Source organism: Stegostoma tigrinum, chromosome 14, assembly GCF_030684315.1.
Source record: "Stegostoma tigrinum isolate sSteTig4 chromosome 14, sSteTig4.hap1, whole genome shotgun sequence".
In the NCBI taxonomy this organism is placed as follows: Eukaryota; Metazoa; Chordata; class Chondrichthyes; order Orectolobiformes; family Stegostomatidae; genus Stegostoma; species Stegostoma tigrinum.
In genome coordinates, this window is record NC_081367.1 from 60,659,399 (window position 1) to 60,675,905 (window position 16,507).

The window sequence follows — 16,507 nt, forward strand, 5'->3', positions numbered from 1 at the left end:
TTTTTTCCAAGACACTGCTGTGAGTAACACTTGGGGATAAAAGGCATGGAAGCAAAAAAAAACCACTACTTTTGAAATAAATTAATTTGACTGCTTTTACCTATTATACAAATATCAGTGTATTCATCAAGCGTATGCATTTTCTTTTTAACTGGTATATTGGGTTAAGGTATCATGTTGGGTGACAAATGGCAAGAGTCAGTGAGCAACATCCAAAGATAAAGGTCATACATTTGGTACCTCTTACGAGAGTGTACCAGTGTTCGTACTCCTTATGAGCTCCCTCCTATCTCAGCCCTCCAAACAACACAGCTTCCCATTCCTTTCTCCTTCATATACTTACCTACTGTGGTGATTGTTACAAGGTCAGCCCAGGTGGACATCATAGAATATAAGTTCTCTGACTGGGGCTGTTAATCTGGTGCAAACAGGAAGTCCTGCCAGACAGCTATAAATAGGAGTGTCAGACGTTCTGTTCACTCTGAGGAAACTGGACCAGTGTCAAGTACTATGCATGTATAAATCACGGGTGATTTGGTGATAGGATTTTACACAAGACTCCTCGAAGCGAGAAATACAGTTTTCTTCAGGGAATGGAGTTTGGTACCAAAACCATGGAAATGGCCCTGCATGGGTAAAAGGCATGGTCAAAGCGAGGTCAGCTCCTGTGATGTACAATGCTTGGATAGGTGAGGTGGTCCTGAACAAGTATGTCTAGTACTATGTATGTATAAATAGAGGTGATGTGGTGATGGGATACTGGCCTCTCTGTCCAATCAAACAATCCCAGCAGAGGTAAAGTACAGGGTTAGTTACAGAATAATGTTCCTTCTACACCATCCCATTAAACACTTCAAGGACAGGTACCAGATGTGGATATACACAGAGTAAAGTTCCCTCTACACTTCCCCACCAAATACTGCCAAGACAGGTACTGTACAAAGTTAGATAGAAAATCAAAGTCCCTGCACACTGTCTCCATTAAACACTTCCAGGACTGGTACAGCATAGGGTTAGATACAGAACAGGTTAGATACCCTTCTAAATTCAAGTAAACCTCCATAGCACAGCGGTTAGATACAGAGCAAATTTAATTTTAATCAGTTTAATCAGAAACTCACAAAATAATTATACAGTCCCTGATGGGGAACGTCAAGGCCTTTTGCTATTGATCTCTTTTCTAAAATACCTTCATGGGATATGGGTATCTCTGGTTAGGCCAGCATTTGTTGCCCATCCCTAATTGCCTAGAGTCAACAATATTGTTATGGTTCCATAGTCACATGTAGACCAAACCAGGCACAAATGCCAGATTTCTTTCCCTGAAGGACATTAGTGTACCAGATGGGTTTCTCCAACAATTGATAATGACTTCATGGTCATCATTAGACTCTTAATTTCAGATTCTTTATTAAATTCAAATTCCAGTACCTGCCATGGTGGTATTTCAACCTAAATCCTCAGAATATTAGCTGAGTTTCTGGATTTATATTCCAGTAATAGTACCAGTAGGCCAATGCCTCTGTTTTGGTCCAGGTGACGGTGAATTCTATGTTGTGTGATGGAGGTTCTTAATATATTAATCTTGTTAATTGGAAAGTTGGGTTCTAAAGTAGACAGAACCATGTAGAGCTTGATATTTAATGTGTATTTTTTTTTATTCATTAACAGGATGAGGGCGTCACTGGCTAGGCAGCATTTATTGCCCACTCCTAACTGCCCAGATGGCAGTTCAGAGTCAACCACATTATTGTGGGTCTGGAGTCACATATAGGCCAGAACAGGTAAGGATGACAGTTTCCTTTCCTGAAGGACATTAGTGAACCAAATGGGGTTTTCCTGATAATCGACAATGGATTTGTAGTCATCATTAGATTCTTAATTCCAGATATCTTATTGACTTCAAATTCCACCATCCGTCATGGCGGGATTCAAACCTAGGTCCCCAGAACGTTGCCTGGGTCTCTCGATTAACAGTCCAGCAAAATTACCACTAGGCCACGACCTCAATATTTCTATATTGTGTGGGTTAAGAAGGATGGACCTAATTTTAATTTCGTTCTTAAATTCTGTGTATTATGATAAGATGTCTGGAGTTTTGTTTACATGCATCTAGAAGAAGCTTTTCACCCTTTGAGGTGATCTGTTCAGTGATTTAGGAATAACAGAGAGAAAAATAAAGGATTGATGCCTTTCCATCAGGTGACTTAGGACTCAGGCAGACTAAGACGGAGATAGAAACAATTTCCTTTAGAGAGGGAAACCCCTTCATACTTTCAGTCAGTGTGGAGATTTCTTTGAGAGTTTATGTGTGTGTAGGAATCTTTACGTGTGTAGGCCTTTACCAGTAGCAGTGCAGTTTATCAGTCTCCAGAGCAATCAGGACAGGAGAATGAAATTCTGAGAAGCTCCAGAAACAGAGGACTGTAGTAGTCAGTTCAACTCACTCGTGTTAAGAAATAAGTCAGCTGATTTAGCTGTTTTAAGGATTTCATGAAGAGACTTTAAAGCATGAAGCCAGCAGAGATGGATCCAGCATTTTGCCAGAAAGAAACCAAGTATGGCAGCACCAGCTGATCTTTAAAGTGGAAACAGGTAGACCCTTCAGTAAGGTTTGAGCATCTGCAAGGATGTTATTGAGATAAAAATGGGCTGAATTGTTATTGCTCATTTATAGTAAAACCATTGCTGATAATCTCATATAATATAAAATAGCTTGTGTTTTTTCCATTTATGTGTAACAAACTTCGATGTTGGTTTGCAAAAAGTACATTAGCAGCCTCTTGTGAATGTGTTCCATGACAGACAATCGTGGTAAACAAACTACAAAAATAAAATGAGATAACAAGGTGTAGAGCTGGATGAACGCAGCAGGCCAAGCAGCATCTTAGGAGCAGGAAAGCTGACGTATTTTCTGATGAAGGTCTAGGCCCGAAACAGCAGCCTTCCTGCTCCTAAGATGCTGCTTGGCCAGCTGTGTTCATCCAGCTCTACACATTGTTATCTCAGATTCTCCAGCATCTGCAGTTCCTATTATCTCTGACACAAAAATAAAACATGTTCGATCAAGCCAAACTTCCCTCTAGATCTAACATATCCAGTTTTACCATCAGCAGAATCAGAAGATGTGCAACCGACTCTCTGGGTAATGATCTTGTGGCATGGTTGAGATAACTTAAAAACAGTATTCTCATAAGAACCTAAGAAATAAGAGAAGGACTTGACAATTCAATCCATCAATCCAGCTCCAACATTCAAAACTTTGACTATGGCCTTAACTTTGCTTTCTTATCTACCACCCATTACTTCTGATTCCCGTATACATTAAAAAAAGTCTGATTGTTGCCTGTATATTGCAACTAAGATTGCAGTTCTGCTGGCCTGCTAAATTAGACAATTTGATATAAAGTACAACCAATGAAACCAGAATTATACTGTACATCGTGAATTGCAGTTGGCACACCACGTCCATACTGGGATATAAATGGTTACGAACACATATCTCAACATACCTATTTCAGATCCAATCTCCTAAATTTTTAGATTACCCTAACAATTTCAACATATGACCAGTATTTCTGAATTCTGCAACATGCCCCATTCACTCATTACCTCTGTGTTTACTGTACTGCATTGGTTCCGGGCCCAGCAACACCTCAACTTAAAAATACAAATTTTGTTTTAAAATCCCACTTTAGCATTGTCCCTCTTTATCCCAGTAACTTCCTCAACCCTTACAAACCTCTAATTTCTCCTTGATCCTCCAAATCTAATCCCATCTATATCCTTGGTTTTCATCTGCACATCACATCTAGCCACAGTTTCAGCCACTTAGGCCCTAAAGACTGGAATTCCTTCCTGAAACATCTCTGACCCTGTTTTCTGCTTTAAGATAACCTTTAACTTGCTATTTCTACCCATGTATGACTTGGTGTCAAAATGTATTTAGTAATGCTCCTGTGAAGCATTTTGAGTCATTTTACTATGGTAAAGACCATAGGAATGGAATAGGCCAGTTAGAACATAGAACATAGAACAATACAGCACAGAACAGGCCCTTCAGCCCTCGATGTTGTGCCGACCTGTGAGCTAATCTAAGCCCATCCCCCTACACTATCCCATCATCATCCATGTGCTTATCCAAGGACTGTTTAAATTACCCTAATGTGGCTGAGTTAACTACGTTGGCAGGCAGGGCGTTCCACGCCCTTACCATTTTCTGAGTAAGGAACCTGCCTCTGACATCTGTCTTATAACTATCACCCCTCAATTTGTAGCTCTGCCCCCTCGTACAAGCTGACGTCATCATCCTCGGAAAAAAACTCTCACTGTCCATCCTATCTAATCCTCTGATCATCTTAGTCCCCAAGCCTGTTCCGGTGCTATATAAATGCAACGTATTGTTGCAATCTGTCATGTGATTGAACCAGTTGGGCAACTTAAACAGGCCTTGTTACATGCAGTCAATTGAAAACTGGTTATATTTGATACACTTTTGCCCAATAGTTGTTGTAGTTATTGATGTTGAACACTGATAAATATTCAAATGATGTGAGTGACTTTTTTCTATTGAGCTATTTTAGGGTGATATCAACTATTGTTGCATCACACACATCTGGATTTGGCTGCTGTGGAGGTTCTGTGGGTCTGGTTTCATTTGAGTTGAATACCATTAAAATAACGTCATTGTAATGGCTAAGAGTGTCTGTTAGGATCTAGACCACTAGTGTGGCTCAACCAAATCCAAATTGATCTCTCATGACTTGAGATTTCAAAGGTTTTAATTTACTAATGTTCTGCTCTCTTAAAATGTAAATTTCTGTGTATTCATTGTGTCACTGCATTAGAGAGCTTGAATACGTCCATTTTATTTGTATTAGATTGGCTACCTAGGCTCGGCATAGATTACTGAGCCAGCTGAACAGGAAACTGACATTGAAGTTATTTTCTAATCAGCCTGTTCAGAGATGTTATTATATACCTTTGGAGCAGATGTGACTTAAACCTAGACCTCCTGACCTCAAAGGTTGGGATACAATCACTGAATTACAAGAACATGAAACTGACATTGAAGATCACTTAACTATGACAGAATCAACCTGAATTTTATTTTCAAATGACTATTTTTTAAATTCACTCGTGGGGTTGGGCATTGCTGACTGGCCAGCATTTATTGCCTGTCCCTAGTTGCTCTTGAGAAGATGGTGGTGAGCTGCCTTCTCAAAACACTGCAGTCCTGTGCTGTAGGTTGGCCCACAATGCCCTTAGGGATGAAATTCCAGCATTTGGCCCAGTGATAGTGAAGGATTGGCAGGCAATATATTTCCAAGTCAGGATAGTGAGTGATTTGGACGAGAATGTGCAGGTGGTAGTGTTCCCATGTATCCATTGTCCTTGTCTTTCTAAAAGAAAGTTGTTGCGAGTTCACAGTTCATCTTACAGATAGTACACACTGCTGCTCCAGAATGTTGGTTGTGGAGGCAGTGCATATTTGTGGATATCTTAAACAGGCTGCTTTGTCCTGGATAGTGTTAATCTTCTTGAGTGGTGTTGGAGCTGGACCCATCCAGGCAAGCGGGGAGCCTTCCAACATACTCCTGACTCGTGTCTTGTAGATCACAGGCTTTGGGGAGTCAGGAGTTGAGTTATCACAGAATTTCAAATTATCAATTAAAAATGCGAAAGATGAGGGTGTATTCCACTCCTGTGATTCAGAGTGCTCTCACTTTGCTCTTCCTGTGAAAACTTCTGTTTATAATAATTTAATCTACAACCACATTATCATAAACACAGGTACTAGCCACATAAGTCATGATGGAGTAAAAGCAGAAAACCTGTGAAACTCAGAAGAACTGGCAGTGTCAGTGGAGAGAGAGCAGTAGAGTTAACATTTCATACCAGAAGTGAATTCTTCATCATTTGTGAAGGAAAATCAGAGTTAAGGTTTCAGGTCCAGTCACACTTCATCACAGATGTTACCAGACCTGCTGAGCTTTTCCAGCAACTTCTGTTATTGTTCCTGCTTTACAGCATCCGCAGTTCTTTTGGTTTTTATGAATTCTTCATCTATTCTGTCCACTTCGAGCCATACAGTGCTCCCAGTTCTGCACCAGAAGCATCTACCTAGATTTAGTGTTCAAGCCTCTGGAATGAGATTTGAACCCACCACCTTCTTGACGTGTTACTGGAGAGTGAAGATTTAATTTATTTCCTTTCATCAATGAAACCAGTGGCTGTGAAATGAAGCAGCAACCGAGTAATCAGGCCATCATAAACTTAAATAACAAAGTGTGGAGCTGGATGAACACAGCAGGCCAAGCAGCATCTTAGGAGCAGAAAAGTTGATTTTTCGGGCCTAGACCCTTCATCAGAAAAAGGGGATGGGGAGGCGATTCTTATTTCAGAATCCTCACCCCATCCCCCTTTTCTGATGAAGGGTCTAGGCCTGAAACATCAGCTTTTGTGCTCCTAAGATGCCACTTGGCCTGCTGTGTTCATCCAGATCCGCACTTTGTTATCTCGGATTCTCCAGCATTTGCAGTTCCCATTATCTCTGATCACAAACTTAAAACCCACTTTTCTACTCAGAGCTCTGTGCAATCAGGAGAGTTTTATTTTAATTGTAATAACTTTTGATTGAATGGAAGTTTTAACTATAGCCTGATACAGGCACATCTGTTCCTTGGATATGCTGGAATCTTAGTTAATTACAAACAAGGCATTTGCTTTCATTGGTTAATGGGTGTAATCTTGCACTTAACTCACCAATGAAGCTAAAGGGTGGAGATTCTGTGTTTGTGTACAACCCAGCTTTGAGTGGAATGATGGCTGTGTGGAAGGTTAGTACAAGTTGTTTATAATGAATCATGAATTGTCTGCATCCTGCTTCTATATGCCTTCAGTGTGATTTTTCTAAACATGATATTTTTACAGCATGGGTTAATGAGCACAACCAACCAAATTGGTTAGGTATTTATCTTTTGTTGGGACAGATGTTTACCAGATAATAAATCTTGTGCCTGCTCATATGAGGAAGTAAAACAACAACAATGCAATGGTTTAGAATTAATGTGTTGCTGGGAGCTTCTGACTGACTTGTGGCTCTAAAGCATTCTAACCAGGGACAGTAAACAGCAGGCAGTCATGGTGCATGCCAGTGCCAATGATGTGTTTTAAAAAAAAAATAAATTCCTGCAGCAGGAATTTAAAATTGAGGGAGTTAGGCGGCAAATTTAATGAGGAAGACTGCTAAGGTTGTAACCTCCAGATTACTTCCAGTGCCGTACGCAACTGAATATAGGATTAGGAAAGTAGGCTAGATGAATGAGTGTCTGAAAGGATGGTGTAGGAGGAAAAGGTTTTGATTTTTGGATCGTTGGGCCAGCTTCTGGGGTAGGTGGAGTCCTCCATCCTACTCAGCAGCCCACTACCCTCCCATAACTGTTACCCCCCAACCACCTCGCGTCCAGCTCCCAACCATCACCTGATATATCTTTTCCTCATCCCCTCCTTCAGCCTCCCCGAGACCCTCCCCCCCAAAACCCCCTCCATGAACCTTGCCACATATTCATCGTTCCCCTGACCTCAAACTCTGAGGCCAAATGGGCTGTCCTCAGTGAAGGGCTCACTTCCATGCCCCTCCTCCCCCACCCCAATGAGTTCCGTGCCCACCACAATGTTGAATTCTTCTTCAGTCATCTCCGCCTCCATGCTTTCTTGTTTGACAAAGACTCCCAACCACCATCCTGAGATGCCTTCTCGCACGTCCAACCTTCCTCCTGCTCTTGGTCACCCCCCTGCCAGCCTCTTCCCCACCCTGCTCCTCTTCATTGCTAACTGCCAACACAACGTCGACCGACTTAACTTTTCCAACCCCTCACCCCTCCCTTTGAACATGCAGTGGTCCACTCTCTCTGCACCAATCCCTGTTTTGCTATCAAACTCATTGACAAAGGCAGAGCGGTAGTAATCTGGCGGACAGCCCTCTATGTCACAAAGGCCGAACCCTAACTCTTTCCATGTCCTACCTCACCCTTGACCAGGACACCACCATAGCCCATCAAGCCGCCGTCTTCCCACACTGTCCATGACTTCATCACTTCCAGTAACCTTCCCTCCACCACATCCAGCTTTATAGGTCCCCAGCCCCACACTACCCAGTTCTACCTGCTCCCCAAGATCCACAAGCCCAACTACCCCAGTTGGCCCATTGTCTCTGCGTGCTCCTGCCCCACCGAACTCATCTCTTCCTACCTTGGCACAATTCTCTCCCTCTTCGTCCACGCACTGCCCACCTACATCCGAGATACAAACCACTCCCTCCATATCTTTGGTAATTTCTGGTTCACTGGCCCCAGCGCTTCATCCTTACTATATATGTCCATCTCCCACAAGGACAGCCTGCAGACATCTGTTTTTTCCCTCTACAACACATCCGTACAGCACCCTCACTAATACCCTGCTCTGTCTCACTGAACTATCCCACACCCTCAACTTTTCCTTCAATTCTCCCATTTTCTCAAAATCCAGGGTTTTGCCACAGGCACTTGCATGGGCCCAAGCTACGCCTGCCTGTAGGTTATGCCAAACCTGCCCTCTTCACTACATACTGGTACTATTCCCCAACTCTTCCGCTGTTACATCAGTGACTATACTAGTGCAGCATCCTGCACCCGGAGTGAACTAGAGCAGTTCATCGTTTTCGCCAACAGCTTTCAATAGTGTTATCTCCACCCTGTCATCCAGATGGCTCTCCACCACGCCTCCTCCATTCACCACTCCACAGCTCTTAACCTCCCCACCCCTCCAAACATAATAAAGATAAGGACCCCTTGATCTCAGTTTCCACCCCACCAGCCTCCACATCCAACATATCAACCTCAAAACCTTCAGCCAACTCCAATTAGACCCCACCACCCAGAATATCTTCCATTCCCCACTCCTCTTTGCCTTCCGCAAGGACCATTCCCTTTGCCATTACTTGGTTTGTGCCACACTCCCTGCCAACCACTCCAACCCACCCAGTACCTTCCCCTGTAACCAAAAAAGATGCAATTCTTGCCCGCACACCACCTCCCTCCTCTCCATTCAGGGCCCTAAACAGCACTTGCAAGCAAGATAGAGCTTCACCTGCATCTTCCCTATACTAGCCTATTGCATTTAATGCTCCTGATGTGGTCTTCTCTACGTCAGTCCAAATGTAGACTAGGTGACTGTTTCACTGAGCATATTCACCTGGCCCATAATGGCCAACCTAACCTCCTGGTCACCACCCATTTCAACTCCCCACCCCACTCCCCCTCCAACATTTCTGCCCACAGCCTCCTCCAGTTCGCAATGAATCACAATGCAAATTTGAAGAACAACACCTTTATCTTCCACCTGGACACCCTATAATCCAGACAAATTAACACTGAGTTCTCCAATTTCAGAAAACCTTCCCACCCATCCCCCGGCTCCCCTTCTAGTCACGTCTCCTTACTCCCATTCCGTGTTCTGACCCTCCTTTCCAGCTACTAATCGGATTCATCCCTTGTGTCGACCAGCCAGGTCATACCTACCGCCAGTGACCATTTATCACCACAATATTACTTCACTCCCCACCCCTCCCCACCTTTTTATCTGCAGCTCCTGTCCCAAAGCTCAGTCCTGAAGAAGGGTAATACTTGAAACAGTGACTGCTCCTTTCCTCCAGATGCTGCCTGGCTTGCTGTGTTCTTCCAGCCTCCTGTTTGTCTATCCTGCATTGATGGGACAGGTTGCACCTGAACTGGAATTGGTTCAATATCCTTCCTGGGAGGTTTTGCTTTTGCTGTTTCAGAGATTTTAAATTGGTCTGGCAGAGGGATGGGCCACAGAGTAAATGTAAAGTCAGGAGCAAGGTCCAATCACACATATGAGGAAGACTAGGACAGTCCAGTAAGCGGAGAATACCTGGGCAGGATGAGGCATAGGGAGGGTTTGAAAGCTAAATTGGATCGATTTTTTTTTTTTTTTTTTTTTTTTTTTTTTTTTTTTTTTTTTTTTCTTGCAAGGAGCCTGACTGGTAATGTGGATGAACTTACAGCAATGATTAGCACCAGGGGAATATAATATTGTTGCATTCACTGAGACATGGCTGAATGAAGGACAGAACTGGCAGCTCAACATTTCAGGGTACAGAAGTTTCAGGCTCGATGGGAAGATAAGTAAGAGAGATGGAGGCAGTGCATTGTCAATGAAGAAAACTGTCATGACAGAAATGTAGGAAGATGTCCTAGAACAGACTTAGAGGCCATCTAGGTATAGGTTGAAAATAAAAAATAGGGCAATCACTTTGCTATACTACAGGTTTCCTATTAGTCAGGGAGATAGAGAAGCAGATATGTAGGCAAATCACAGAAAAGTGTGAGAGAAACAGGATTATAGGGAACTTCAGTTTTACTAACATTAACTGGAATAGCCTTAGTGTAAAAGGATTAGATGGGTTGGAATTTTTAAAGTGCATTCAGGAGATCTTTGTGCCAGTATGTAGATTGTCTTACTAGGGATAAGGCAGTACCAGACCTAATCCAATGGAATGAAGCCAGTCAAGTGGTTAAAGTTTGTGAGTGATCATTTTGGTGACAGTGACCATAACTGTAAGTTTCAAAGTCAATATCGAAAGGGATAAGGACAGTGAAGAATTAGGTGTCTAAAGTAGGGGAATGTCAAAGTCAATATCATTAGACAGGGTCTGGCAAACATTGAGTGGGAACAGCTACTTATAGATAAATCTACATTTGGAAAGTGGGAGTCTATTAAAAGTAGTACAGTAAGCGTTCAGGGCCAGCATGTTCCTCGTGGAGTAAAGAGCAAGGACAGAGTTCTAAGAGCCCTGGATGTCAAGGGCAACTGAGAGTTTGATAAAGAAAAAGAAGAAAGTATATGTCAGGTCCAGTACATTTAAAAACAGGGGAGGCCCTTCAAAAGTATAGAATATAGGAGGTTGCTTAAAAAGGATATTAGGAAAGTAAAGAGGGGACATAATATATCTTTTGCAGGTGGAATCAAGGAAAACCCCGAGGCTCTTTTATATTTTTGTTAGGAGTAAGAAGATTTCCGGGGAAAGAACAGGACCTCCTCATGAGGATAATCTATGCTTGGAGCCAATGAATATAGGCGAGGTCTTCAATTTATACTTCTCTCTATATTCACAGTGGTGAAAAATACTGCAGCTGGAGATTTCAGCGGTGAGATCAGACTACAATGGGAAGCAAGTCAGGAAATTGTTGGGGCACAGGAGAAGATATTTAATGCTTCACTGGCCACAGGTGAAGTATCAGATGGCTGAGGGATAGCTAATGTAATTCCTTTGTTAAAGAAGAGCAGCAGGGATAGACTAAATAATCACAGACTAGTTAGTGGTAGGGAAATTATTGGAAAAAAATTCTGAAGGACAATATTAATCAACACTTTGAAAGGCAGGGATTGATCAGGGATAGTCAGCATAGATTTATTACAGGGCCTTCCTGTCCGACTATCTGAGATGTTTAAAAAGCTAACTGTTTAGTAGTGTCTGTTTCCCTGTGTCTATGTGGGTTTCCTCCCACAATCCAAACATTGTTCCTTGATCCCATTTTTGTTGAGATATCTGAATTAATTAATTTTTTGGCCTTAAAGTTTTACCTCCATTTAAAATGGTCTAAAATGTTCGTCCTTGTTTTCAAATCCCTCTGTAGCTGCAATCCTGAATCCTATATGAACTTCCACCCTTTAGGGCATTCATGCTGTTGATCTCTCCACCAGTAGCAATGTTGCTGTCAGCTACCTAGGCACTGGCATCTGGGATTTCCATCGCACACCAATGTGTTGTATTAGGTAATAGTTCAGGGAGTTAATGTTGAAGCTGCATTTAGCTCTACCCAATCTACTGATGTACCGGAGTCTTTGGGTTCAGAAAGAATCTAACACAAAGTCCTTATGGAGACAAGTCCTTACATCTCTAGCTGCTGATGATTTTTATTATTGTGCCCAACTGGTCCATGTAATTTAAATCTATTGACATTGGGCAACAAACTGTCCATACATTTCTTGTTAAGACTCAGTGGTGGTTTATCCTCTACCACTGCTGATGGATAGAGCCTTTAGCATAAGCAGCGGAAGAAGAATTGAGTAAAGTTCACATAAAGAGTAGAAAGGTGACGTTTCATTACATATCAAGGGATGACATTTCCCCTGGGAAACAGTGGAGCATGTGCCTGTCCCCAGAACAAGCGGTAATGGACTTCGGATACATGATAAGCTGAGATCAAGAGAAAATTCTTCACTCGGAGGATGGTTGTGGAGGCCAAATCAGTAACTGTTATTTATGGAAGAGAGAGTGGGATCATGTCTTTGAGGTAGAGGATCAGCCACGATCATGTTGAATGGGGTAGCAGTCTCGATAGGCTTAATGGCCTACTGTTGCTTCTATCTTCTGTTCCACCATCTATGCTGGTTTTGATTTAATTTCGATCTTTTTGTTGTTTTGCTTGTCGTAGTGCACCATTGTGGGCTGTGCCATCTGCTTAACACTTACTTTAACGAGTAGATTTAAGGTTTGTGCGATTTTTACTGTCAGTGCTAACTTTAATTTACTTTGGTTAATTGATCTTGTTTTAAGTGTAGAAAAGAGTGATGGAGGGTTAATTAAAATCTGTACAATGCAACTCTTTTAAAATCCAAAGTGAAAGTGGGTGGCTGGGTGTTTGTTTGAGATTTTAGAAACAATTAATATCCAACCCAGTCTCACCTATTTTAAGAGGTTAAACATTTTGCTCCAATTTGTTTGGAGTTTCTGCCAAAGGTCAGATGCTGGGTGGGGGGAAGTCCGCAAAAATTCCATCATATAATTCTTGATTTTGTAGTATCAGGACATGGAGGTGAATTTTTCAAATTCCAATTAGAGCAGTTCAAAGTTGGGTGAGGACACACAAAATAAAACAGGTAACAAGTCTACAGTCCTGTTCCCTCATTTCTATCCCAGACCTGACCTGTACACCATGATACTGTAGGATGGGTAAGGCTTCAAACAGCTCACTTTGCCTCAGGCCCGTTGAAGTACTTATGTGGACAATTAACTGCTACTTAAGAGTCACATTCTGTCTTTGTCTCTTATCCATCTGTGGGGTCATGCTTAACAACCTGGCAGCTGATTGTAGAAAGAAAGGCAGATGGCCTCTTGGGAGGGCTGTGCCCCCACTGAGGCCACCCACACCCCTGCCCCACCAAAGAGAGCAAACAGCAACGCTGTTTTTCCCTTCCCTTACCGCTGAAAACCCATCCTACCAACCCCCTGGCTGAAATCACCCAACCACACTTGCTCAAAATCCCAGAGCTTCCATCTTCATTTCTTCATAGAAACAAAAATAGGCCATTCAGCCCCTCAAGCCTCCCCTACCAATCAAAATGTTGATGGCTGATCTATGGTCTAACTCCATATGCCTATCTTGGGGCTACAATCTCTTAATGTCCTTGTTTAACAAAATATTGTCTCAGGTTTAAATTTAATAATTGAATTGGCATAGACCCATTTAGGGAAGAGTTCCAAGACATGTCTACTCTTTGCATCCAGAAATGCTTTCTAATATTTCTCCTGAATCACCTGGCCCTAATTCTTAGAATATTCCCCTGTTTCTAGAATCTTCAACCAATTGAAATAGCTTATCTACCCTGTCTTTTCCTGTTACTCTCTTGAAGACTTCAATTAGGTCACTTCTCAGCCTTCTAAATTCTAGAGAATAAAGGCTTAATTTGTCTAATATTTATTCTTAACCCCTGAAGTCCAGGTATCATACTTAGTAACCTGCATTGAACACCATCCAGGGCCAAAACACCAGTCCTAATGTATGATGCCCAGACCTCCTCACGGTACTCTCAAATGATAGAATCCCCGCAGTATAGAAGCAGGCCATTTGCCCATCGAGTCCACACTGACCCTCCAAAGAGCATCCCACCCAGACCCACCCTGTCCCTTTAACCCTGCATTTCCCATGACTAATCGATCTAGCCTGCACATCTTTGGACTGTGGGAGGAAACCGGAGCAAACCCACAAATACACATGGAGAATGTGGAAACTCCTCACAAACAGTCACCAAAAGCTGGGGTCAAACCTGGGCCCCTGGTGTTGTGTGGTCACACTGCTAACCACTGAGTCACCAGCATCTGTGAAGGAAAAGAAAAGAGTTCTGAGGAAAGGTCACGAGACCTGAAACATTATCTCTGTTTTTTGCCTTCATAGATGCTGCCACATCTGCTGAGCTTTTCCAGCATCTTTGTTTTTGTTCCTGATTTACAGCATCTGCAGTTCTTTTGGTTTTTACTGAGTTACAGTGCTGCTCCAATTGGGTTCTAACCAGGTTTTTATATGAATGCAGCATAACATCTGTATCGCTATACTCCACTCCTTCAGGTATGGAGGCCAGCAGCATTCTGTTAACCTTTTTCTCTGTATTCTACACCTGTTTATGGCATTTTAAACAGCTAGGCACCTGAAGCCCCAAATCTCATTGGATATTTGCAGTGTTTAACTTTTTGCCTTCTAAAAAGTGCCCTGATCTGCCCTTTATAAGTCCAAAATGGATAACCTTACAATTGCTTATAATAAAATCCAGCTGCCACAGCATTTATCAATGCCCTGTCATAGCTTTGTGCTGTCATTCACATTGTTTACAATGCTGCCCACTTTTATATAGTTAGCAAATTTGGATATTTGACTTTTTATGCCATTATCCAATTTGCTAATAAATATTGTGAATAATTGAGATTTCAACACCGATCCCTGCAGACCAATACTAGTCACATCCTCCCAATTTGAGTGCTTGCCCCTTGTTCCGACTGTTTCTTGCCACTCAACCAATTTCCTAGCCTTCATTTGCCCTCCATTCCCTGGGGTTCCACTCTAGCTAACAGTTTCTTGTGTGGGACCTTCTCAAAAGCCTTCTGTATGTCCATTCAAACAACTCCAATGACCTACTGCTGCCCACCACCTTTGTCACCTCTTCAAAACTGAGGTTTGTCAGGCAAGGCCTACGCTGCATGAATCTATGCTATCTCTCCATGATTAACTTAAATTTTTCAAGATGATTAGTTGTCCTGTCCTTGATTATAGACTCCAAAAAAATTCCCCATCACAGCTATTAGGCAGTAATTTCCTGTGTTCCCTCTCAAAACTTTTTAAGCAGCAGAGTGACTTGAGCAAATTTCCAGCCCAGATGTACAACTCCTGAATTTAGGGAACTCTGAAAGATTATGGTCAGGGCATCAGCAATGTGCTCCCCTACCTCTGTTAACACCTGCAGATGGAAACCATCAGATTCTGTTGATTTGTAGCTCTTCAGTTCCATTAGTTTCCCCATTATTGATGATTTACTTAAGCTAATTTTAATTAGAGATAATGGGAACTGCAGATGCTGGAGAATCCAAGATAACAAAGTGTGGAGCTGGATGAACACCGCAGGCCAAGCAGCATCTTAGGAGCACAAAAGCTGAAGTTTCGGCCTACGCCCTTAATCAGAAAAGGGGGATGGGGAGAAGATTCTGAAATTAATAGGGAGAGAGGGGGAGACGGACCGAAGATGGATAGAGGAGAAGATAGGTGGAGAGGAGAGTATGGGTGGGGAGTTGGGAGGGGATAGGTCAGTCTGAGGAGGACAGATAGGTCATGGGGGTGGGATGAGGTTAGTAGGTGGGAAGTGGCGGTGCGGCTTGACGTGGGAGGAGGGGATAGGTGAGAGGAAGAACAGGTTAGGGAGGCAGGGACGAGCTGGGCTGGTTTTGGGATGCAGTGGGGGAAGGGGAGATTTTGAAGCTGGTGAAATCCACATTGATACCATTGGGCTGCAGGGTTCCCAAGCGGAATATGAGTTGCTGTTCCTGCAACCTACGGGTGGCATCATTATGGCACTGAAGGAGGCCCATGATGGACATGTCGTCTAAGGAAATGGTTAAAATGGTTCACGACTGAGAGGTGCAGTTGTTTATTGCGAACTGAGCATGGGTGTTCTGCAAAGCGGTCTCCAAGCCTCCGCTTGGTTTCCCCAATGTAGAGGAAGCCACATCGGGTACAGTGGATGCAGTATACCACATTGGCGGATGTGCAGGTGAACATCTACTTGATATGGAAAGTCATCTTGGGGCCTGGGATGTGGGTGAGGGAGGAGGTGTGGGAGCAAGTGTAGCACTTCCTGCAGTTGCAGGGGAAGGTGCCAGGTGTGGTGGGGTTAGTTTTATTTGGACCCTGTCCCTGATCCTCTGTTATTTTTTGGGTGACTTTTGAGAAGCCAACCTCTCTTTCTGCTATGAATACTGAAGTAAAGTAATCATTCATCATGTCTGCCATTTCCACATGGCCATTGTCAATGTCCCCACTCAGCCTTCAGGCTCTTCCTCGAGACTGCAGTAGTTCTAACCAAGGCTACTGTAGCATTTTGGTGCTGCAGGGACTAGAGAGCAGGCAGCTGCTGTTGTACACGAGGAGCAAATGTGCTGCTCTGAGCCAAGGAAGGC

General features: G+C 42.9%; 1 protein-coding gene across 4 annotated transcripts in view; it reads left to right on the top strand.

Moving 5' to 3' along the window:
• The window catches only part of gpr160 (G protein-coupled receptor 160), a 55,795-nt gene that overhangs the window by 18,544 nt on the left and 20,744 nt on the right, over positions 1-16,507 (top strand). For 2 of the 4 annotated variants that reach the window (XM_059650902.1, XM_048542462.2), the window contains one exon: positions 1,672-1,784. The exons of 1 other annotated variant lie outside the window; for it this stretch is intronic. The gene's annotated coding sequence lies outside the window, so the exon portion shown is untranslated. Of the gene's footprint in view, positions 1-1,671; positions 1,785-6,772; positions 6,840-16,507 lie in introns of those variants that run through there. One more of the 4 variants, XM_048542460.1, reaches the window with a different exon arrangement.